This window comes from Lithobates pipiens, unplaced genomic scaffold, assembly GCF_037356315.1.
Source record: "Lithobates pipiens isolate NorthernLeopardFrog02 unplaced genomic scaffold, aLitPip1_a1.2 Scaffold_17, whole genome shotgun sequence".
NCBI classification, from domain to species: Eukaryota; Metazoa; Chordata; class Amphibia; order Anura; family Ranidae; genus Lithobates; species Lithobates pipiens.
In genome coordinates this window covers 5,220,361-5,227,251 of record NW_027507755.1, presented here as the reverse complement: position 1 = coordinate 5,227,251, position 6,891 = coordinate 5,220,361, and positions in this window count along the sequence as shown.

Sequence of the window (6,891 nt, the reverse complement as noted above, 5' to 3'; positions counted from 1 at the left end):
TATCGAACCTTGGCACCCCAGATGTTTTGGAGCTACATTTCCCATGATGCTTCTGCACTCTGCAGTGTAGTTGTGCATTATGGAAAATGTAGTTCCAAAACATCTGGGGTGCCATGGTTTGCCATTACTGGCATAGGCTGTCAGAAATACGCACCCCCTGGGGGTTCAACATCACACATCCCCTAGGGTTCAGAGTGCACACCATTTATGTGAGTACTATTCTGTGCAGCATGAAACACTTTCCACCCCCACCGCTAGAGAGGAGAATGGGCCTGTGACATCACCAACAAGCCAGAACACCCTAAAGGTATGTATGCATGACCTAAGGTACATATGCAATGATTTTCTATTTTTAAATTTAAGGGGGCCTCAAAGGAAGGGGGTGGTACTGAAGCTGTTTTAAGCAGACAATAAAAAAAACTCCTTAAAGTCATCCATGCCTTTCACTTTGCAATTTCATCTTACAGTGCTATTGCATAAAGGCTGAGCTCTCTATTGCCCCCAGAGCTGACAAACTTCAGACAGTAAAGTAGATTTTTACAATGAGTTTTCACAGCTGCTATCTAGGGATTGCTAAAATAACTGGGACATGAAAGAAAGAACAATAACAGTTTACATCTCTCATTGGTACTGTTAGATGGCATAGCAAGAGGAATTACATGAGGTAATATAAATTGAATGTACATTTGATGTCAGAGGTTGGGCATGCAAGCCAACAACTAGCATTTTCAAAACTCAATTAGTGATAGCAGCCTATTCATGTAAAGGCAGATTTCCTTTAGGTTAGAATTGAAATGTTAATTTTTTTGTACGGATTATACATAATTGTATATACTGTGGAAAATTGCTGTGTGATAATGGCTTTTTGCTTCCTCTGGTGTTTGCCTCTGCTGGTCATTAAAAAAATGAATATTTACTGGTAAATAACACTGTATGATACGTAATTTAATTCCAGCTTAATCAATATTCTTAGAACAGCGTGTCCAGGGGGAATTTGCACAGACATTCAAAACAACCTTTGTTTTAATTGAATTAATTCTGCAGACTGCTTTACGTAAAGCCTAATGATTTTCCATGTCTTTCCATTTGGCAGTTGGGAGATGAGGTTTTTGTGTTCTGTTTAGGAGGTAAAGGTGAGGGATGAGAACGAGGTGTAGACTTGTGACTCCCCCATCAATCATTGCTTGACATCTTGCTTGGCACAGTCAACAAGAAAACGAAGGCTAGTAAATGGAAAGTGTCAGTGGCACCTATTGTTGTGAGTCCAGCCTTCTGTAAATGGCTTTGGCAGCAATAGCTGCTTCCCAGAGGATCCTGGCAAGATTGAACGGAATTGGATATAGTTCAGGTTTATTACAGATAAGTCTGCTATCGTTATTTCACAATGGCCTTTAGTGCTGCCTCATTTATCATGGAAGATTGATCGTTTGAAGGCATGTAACACCTGTGTGAGGACCAGAGTGTAGGAAAGACCTTAAAGAAGAAGTATGGCCAAAACTTTTTTGGCCATACTTCTCCTTTGGATCACAGGAGTGCAGTTGGTCCTGCACTCCTGTGACCTGTTTTCAGCCAACAGTGGGCTAAAGCCTGCTGTGGCTGACATTATTTAGCTGGTCCAGGCACAGGAAATATCCAGACCATATGGTCAGAATCCACCCAGATGCCTGGACCGGAACCTAGCTCAGCCTCTCAGTGATCTGCTGAGTGCCTAAACCAGCCCCTCCTGCCCCCTCCACAGCCCAGTGCTCCAGTGAGGTGGAGGGGAGAGCAGAGAACTGCTGACTGACGGTCATAGCTCTCTGCTCACAGCGGAGGGTTGTCAGGGCTGGGCTCAGCCCTTCCTTCTCTGAGCTGGCCACTCAGCTGTTGGCTAATTGCCAGCTCCCATCTCTCTTCACAGTTACTCTGCTGTTGTTGATATCCTGCTTGTCAATCCTGCCTCCTTAAGCCGTCCAGTCCAGAGGAGCTCTGCCGTCGCCTTGGTCAACATCACAGAAACGATCTCCTGTGATCATGTTCCTGTTGCTTTTCTGACATCCCTTGTGGCTCCAGATCGTGCTTGCTGTTCCACTACATTGATCCCTGACTTCTGGTTTGGCTAACTAGCCATTTTGGTTACTGGACTTTGGCTATGTTTTGACTACGTTTGTTCTTTTTACTTTTATTATTAAACAAGTGTGATTTAACTGTACTTCTGTCTCGGCCTGATTTAATGGTGTCTGAAAGTAGGTGAAGGCCATGAATTCAGAAGATGCAGTCAATCCACTTGTCGGTAATGTTTTTTCCAGATTGGATGAACTGGATCACCGCATGGATCTGTTTGGCATGGCGTTACAAACACTCCTGAGTCGCACGGCTCACCTGGAATCTCCCACTGTGGCCGCCCTGATACAACCTATGTTGCAGGCCGATCCTGCTGCTGCTCCAGTCTCTGTGCAGGCACCCGCCTTGGGTATTACCGTATTTATCGGCGTATAACACGCACTTTTTCCCCCTAAAATCAGGGGGAAATCGGGGGTGCGTGTTATATGCCAATCCCCTCCTTTCCTAACCTTCTGTATCGCTCTCGGCGGCTTTCAGGTATTTTCAGCCGTTCTCATGTATATTCGGCTGTTCTCACCTATTTTCAGCCGAGAGCGGCCGATGGTGGCCGAAAATAGGCAAGAAGGGCCGAAAATAGCCGAGAATGGCCGAGTGCGGCTGAAAATACCCGAAAGCCGCCGAGAACGAGCGCCGCCGAGATACACAGGACGTCCACTCTGTATCTCGGCTGCGGCCATTTTTAAAATGACACTGACAAGCCTGCAAACGACTGACAAGCCTGCAAACAACTGACAAGGCTGGAATCGACTGACAAGGCTGCAATGCAAGGCTGCAATGAAGAGCTGCAATGGAAGGCTGCCATGGAAGGCTGCAATGCAAGGCTGCAAATGACTGGCAAGGCTGCAAATGACTGACAAGGCTGCAATGCAAGGCTGCAAATGACACTGATAAGGCTGCATTGATGGGCATTTAAATGTAAGTTTTTTTCCTTAATCTTCCCTCCTAAAAGTTTTTTTCTTTTAAATTCCCTCCTAAACTTGGGGTGCGTGTTATACGCTGGCGCGTGTTATACGCTGATAAATACGGTACCTCTATAAGAGTTATGCAGGGTTCCACTCTGCTTCCCCAGAGATTTGGGGTAATCCAGTCCAATGCAGAGGGTTTCTCAACCAGGTTGAGATATACTTTGAGATGCTGCCCTGGGCATTTCCCAAGGTCAGAAGCAAAGTAGGTTTTGTGATATCTTTGCTTTCTGAGAGAGCCTTGGCCTAGGTAAACCCTCTAACGGAGACGTAAAAATCAGTTGTCTTGAGTTACCCTGAGTTTGTGGCTTCAGAAACTAAGAGAGAACAATCTCTTTTGTAAATGGGAGAAGTGTGAGTTCCATCGTGAACAGGTTAAATTCATGTAATTTCCACTGCTGGTTTTTCGAAGCACCCAGAGAAACTTTCAGGAGTCCTACAGTGGCCCTGACCCATGGGTTTACGTCCTCTGCAGCATTTCCTGAGCTTTGCCAACTATTATCTGAAGCTTATTCGTAACTTCTCATCTCTGGTCAAGCCCCTGACTGATATGACCAGAAAGGATGGTAACCCACAGAGTTGGTCTTCGGAGTGCATTAAGAGCTTTGAGAGTCTCAAAGCTGCCTTTGTTTCTGCTCCTGTGTTGGCACATCCTGATCCTATGTTACCTTTTATCCTTGAAGTTGATGCCTCTGAGACTGGTGTTGGTGCCCTTCTGTCTCAACGTCCTACCTCTGAGAGCGCTATGCATCCTTGTGGCTACTTTTCCAAGAAATTTTCACCTGCACCCGAGTGCAATTACAAGACTGGTGACAGAGAGCTGTTGGCGATCATTTTAGCCTTGAAAGAATGGAGACATCTCCTTGAAGGTACCACTGTGCCGTTTCTCATTCTCACTGACCGTAAGAATCTCACATTCTTGTCTAAGATAAGTGCCTCTCTCCCAGAGATGGGCTTTTTTAATATCAAGTTTCAATTACATTGTCTCATTCTTACCTGGTACTAAGAATGTAAGGGATGACACCTTGTCACGACAATTTTCCTCCACTTCGATGTTCCAGTTCCTGTGATTCCTCTTGATCGTATTCTGGCTACGGTTCGCACCAGTCTCACTTCTCCTTTGGGTGAAAAATTCTTGCCGCTCAGGTCCATGCTCCTCCTGAGAAACCTTGGGACTGCTGCTTTGTCCCAGAGAGTCTCCGTACTGCCGTGCTCCAGACTTACCATTCTTCCAAGGCTGCAGGCCACCCTGGGAAGAATCAACTCATTTGGGCCATTTCCCAACAATTCTGGTGGCCTAGTCTACATGCTGATGTAAATGCCTTCGTAGCTTCCTGTTCCATGTGTGCTCAGAGTAAGACTCCACGACACCTTCCAGTGGGCCTCCTACAACCCATACCCAATGGAAAGAGGTCCTGGACCCACCTGTCTATAGATTTCATTGTGGAGTTTCCCAGGGCAATACAGTTATCCTTATGGTGGTTGACAGGTTTTCAAAGATGTGTCAGGTGTGTCTTTGTATTCCACTTAAGAAGTTTCCCCCTTCTAAAGAGCTGGCTTCCATTTTTTTCTCAGAAGATCTTTCGGTTACATGGGCTACCCAAGGTGATTGTCTCAGACAGGGGTAGTCAGTTTGTGTTCCGGTTCTGACTAACCTTTTGTGCACAGTTGGGAATTCAGCTTGCTTTTTCCTCTGCGTATCACCCACAGTCTAATGGGGCCGCAGAACGGGCCAATCCGTCCTTGGAGCAATTCCTACATTGCTATATTTCTGACCATCATAACAACTGGTCAGACCTATTACACTGGGCAGAGTTTGCGCACAATAGTGCCTTGAATTCTGTGTCCCGATTGTCCCCGTTTATGGCGAATTATGGTTTCCAACCTTCCATGATGCCTGACTCGTTTGTTCTGCAGAGTATTCTTGCGTTAGAGGAGCATCTTCATGGTCTTCGTTCCACTTGGGCACAAGTCCAGGAGGCTTTGCGTCATGCTAATGATAGGTACAGACTCCATGCTGACCGCAGACACATGCCTGCGCCTTCCTACCAGGTTTTTGGAAAGGGTCTGGCTGTCAACTCGCAACCTTGTTTCCTCACTGAAGTTTGCACCTCTATTTATTGGGCCTTTCCATATTCTTCACAGGATTAACCCAGTGGATTACGCATTAGACGTTCCTTCTAATATACGTATTTTGAATGTATTTCATGTCTCCTTATTAAAACCTTTGGTCTGAAACCGCTTTACCACCTTGGTGCCATGTCCTCACCCTGTAAAGGTTGAAAATCAGGAGTATGAAGCACAGTCCATTGTTGTGCCCATGGAACCTACGGGAGTCATACAGTACCTGGTGCATTGGAAAGGGTGCAGTCCGGAGGAATGCTCTTGGGTCTCATCCTCGGATGTACATGCCCCTGTCCTCCTCTGTGATTCTCATAGATGTTTTCACCGCAAGCCTGGTGGTCCTCTGAGGGGGAGGGGTCATTGAGGAGGGGGTAATTTCAGGGCTGGGCTCAGCCCTTCCTTCTCCAAGCTGGCCACTCAGCTGTCGGCTAATTGCCAACTCCCATCTATATCTACAGTTACTCAGCTGTTGTTGATATCCTGCTCATGAGTCCTGCCTACTTAAGCCATCCAGTCCAGAAGGGCTCTGCCTTCGCCTTGGTCAACATCACAGAAACAACCTCTTGTGATCCTGTTCAAGACTTGCTTTGCAGACATCCCTTCTGGCTCCAGATCCTGCTTGCTGTTCCACTATATTGATCCCTGACTTCTGGCTTGGCTGACTATCAGTTCCGGTTACTGAACTTTGGCTATGTTTTGACTACGTTTGTTCTTTTTACTTTTATTATTAAACAAGTGTGATTTAACTGTACTTCTGTCTCGGTATGGGTATTTGGGGACATTAGATAAGACAAGGGCACTGCAAGGGCCGATTAGGAATGAATGGGGTGTCTCAGCCAATGGGCAGGGATTTTCTTGGGTCTCTTGGCCTGCTGGGAAACCTATTTATTTGGGTGGAGTCAGGTGATCATGTTCTGTGCCACAGGGATGACTGTCTGGGTGAATGCGTGTTGTAATGCCCCGGGCTGCTAGGCCAGAAACCTTAGGCCTGTACCAGGGAAAAATGGCTGCTAGGCTGTCTGGGAGCCTATCCAGAAGGAGGAAAGCAGCGTAGGGTTGGGACTGCAGGCTTGTAGTCCATATACAGAAGTAACGGTTCCGCTGACCGAGGAACCAGTCATGGTCGGAGGTAGAAGGAAAGCTGTTGCCACTAAGGGACATCCACCTTGCTACCGGAGACCACTGTAAGTAAGCTGAGGCCAGTACCAGAGCAGACTTCTCGCCAGCTGGGGACGGTGAAGAAGTGGGAAAACTTCAGCAAGTGTCAAGTCAGGGGCCCAGCCAGACAGCAGAGGTGACGCTTGTGGAGTGCCAAGCCAGGGACCTAACATGTCAGCAGGGGTGAAGCTTGAAGAGTATCTGTGAGTGCAAATCCAGGGACCCAGCAGGGAAGCAGGGTTGTCGCTTGAGGAAGATACTGAGTGATACAGTGAAAGAGCTCAGGGGATCCAGTGGCTAGTGGATCTGAAGTCTAGTGAGAGAGACTGGGAGCTTGTTGAGTGAAGACCCACAGTGAGTGAGTGTGAGATAAAGAGGACTGTTTGTGTTGCAGATAGTTTAAAACCTTTACCGTTAGTAACAGCTACAAGATTGTTGCCATAGGAGACAGAAGTGGTCTCTGGCTGGTGGCCTTCTGCTAATTATCTTTGCATCTGCCTAAGGGTGTCCTGGCCCTAACCCTTTCTTCCATAGTTCTGTTTAA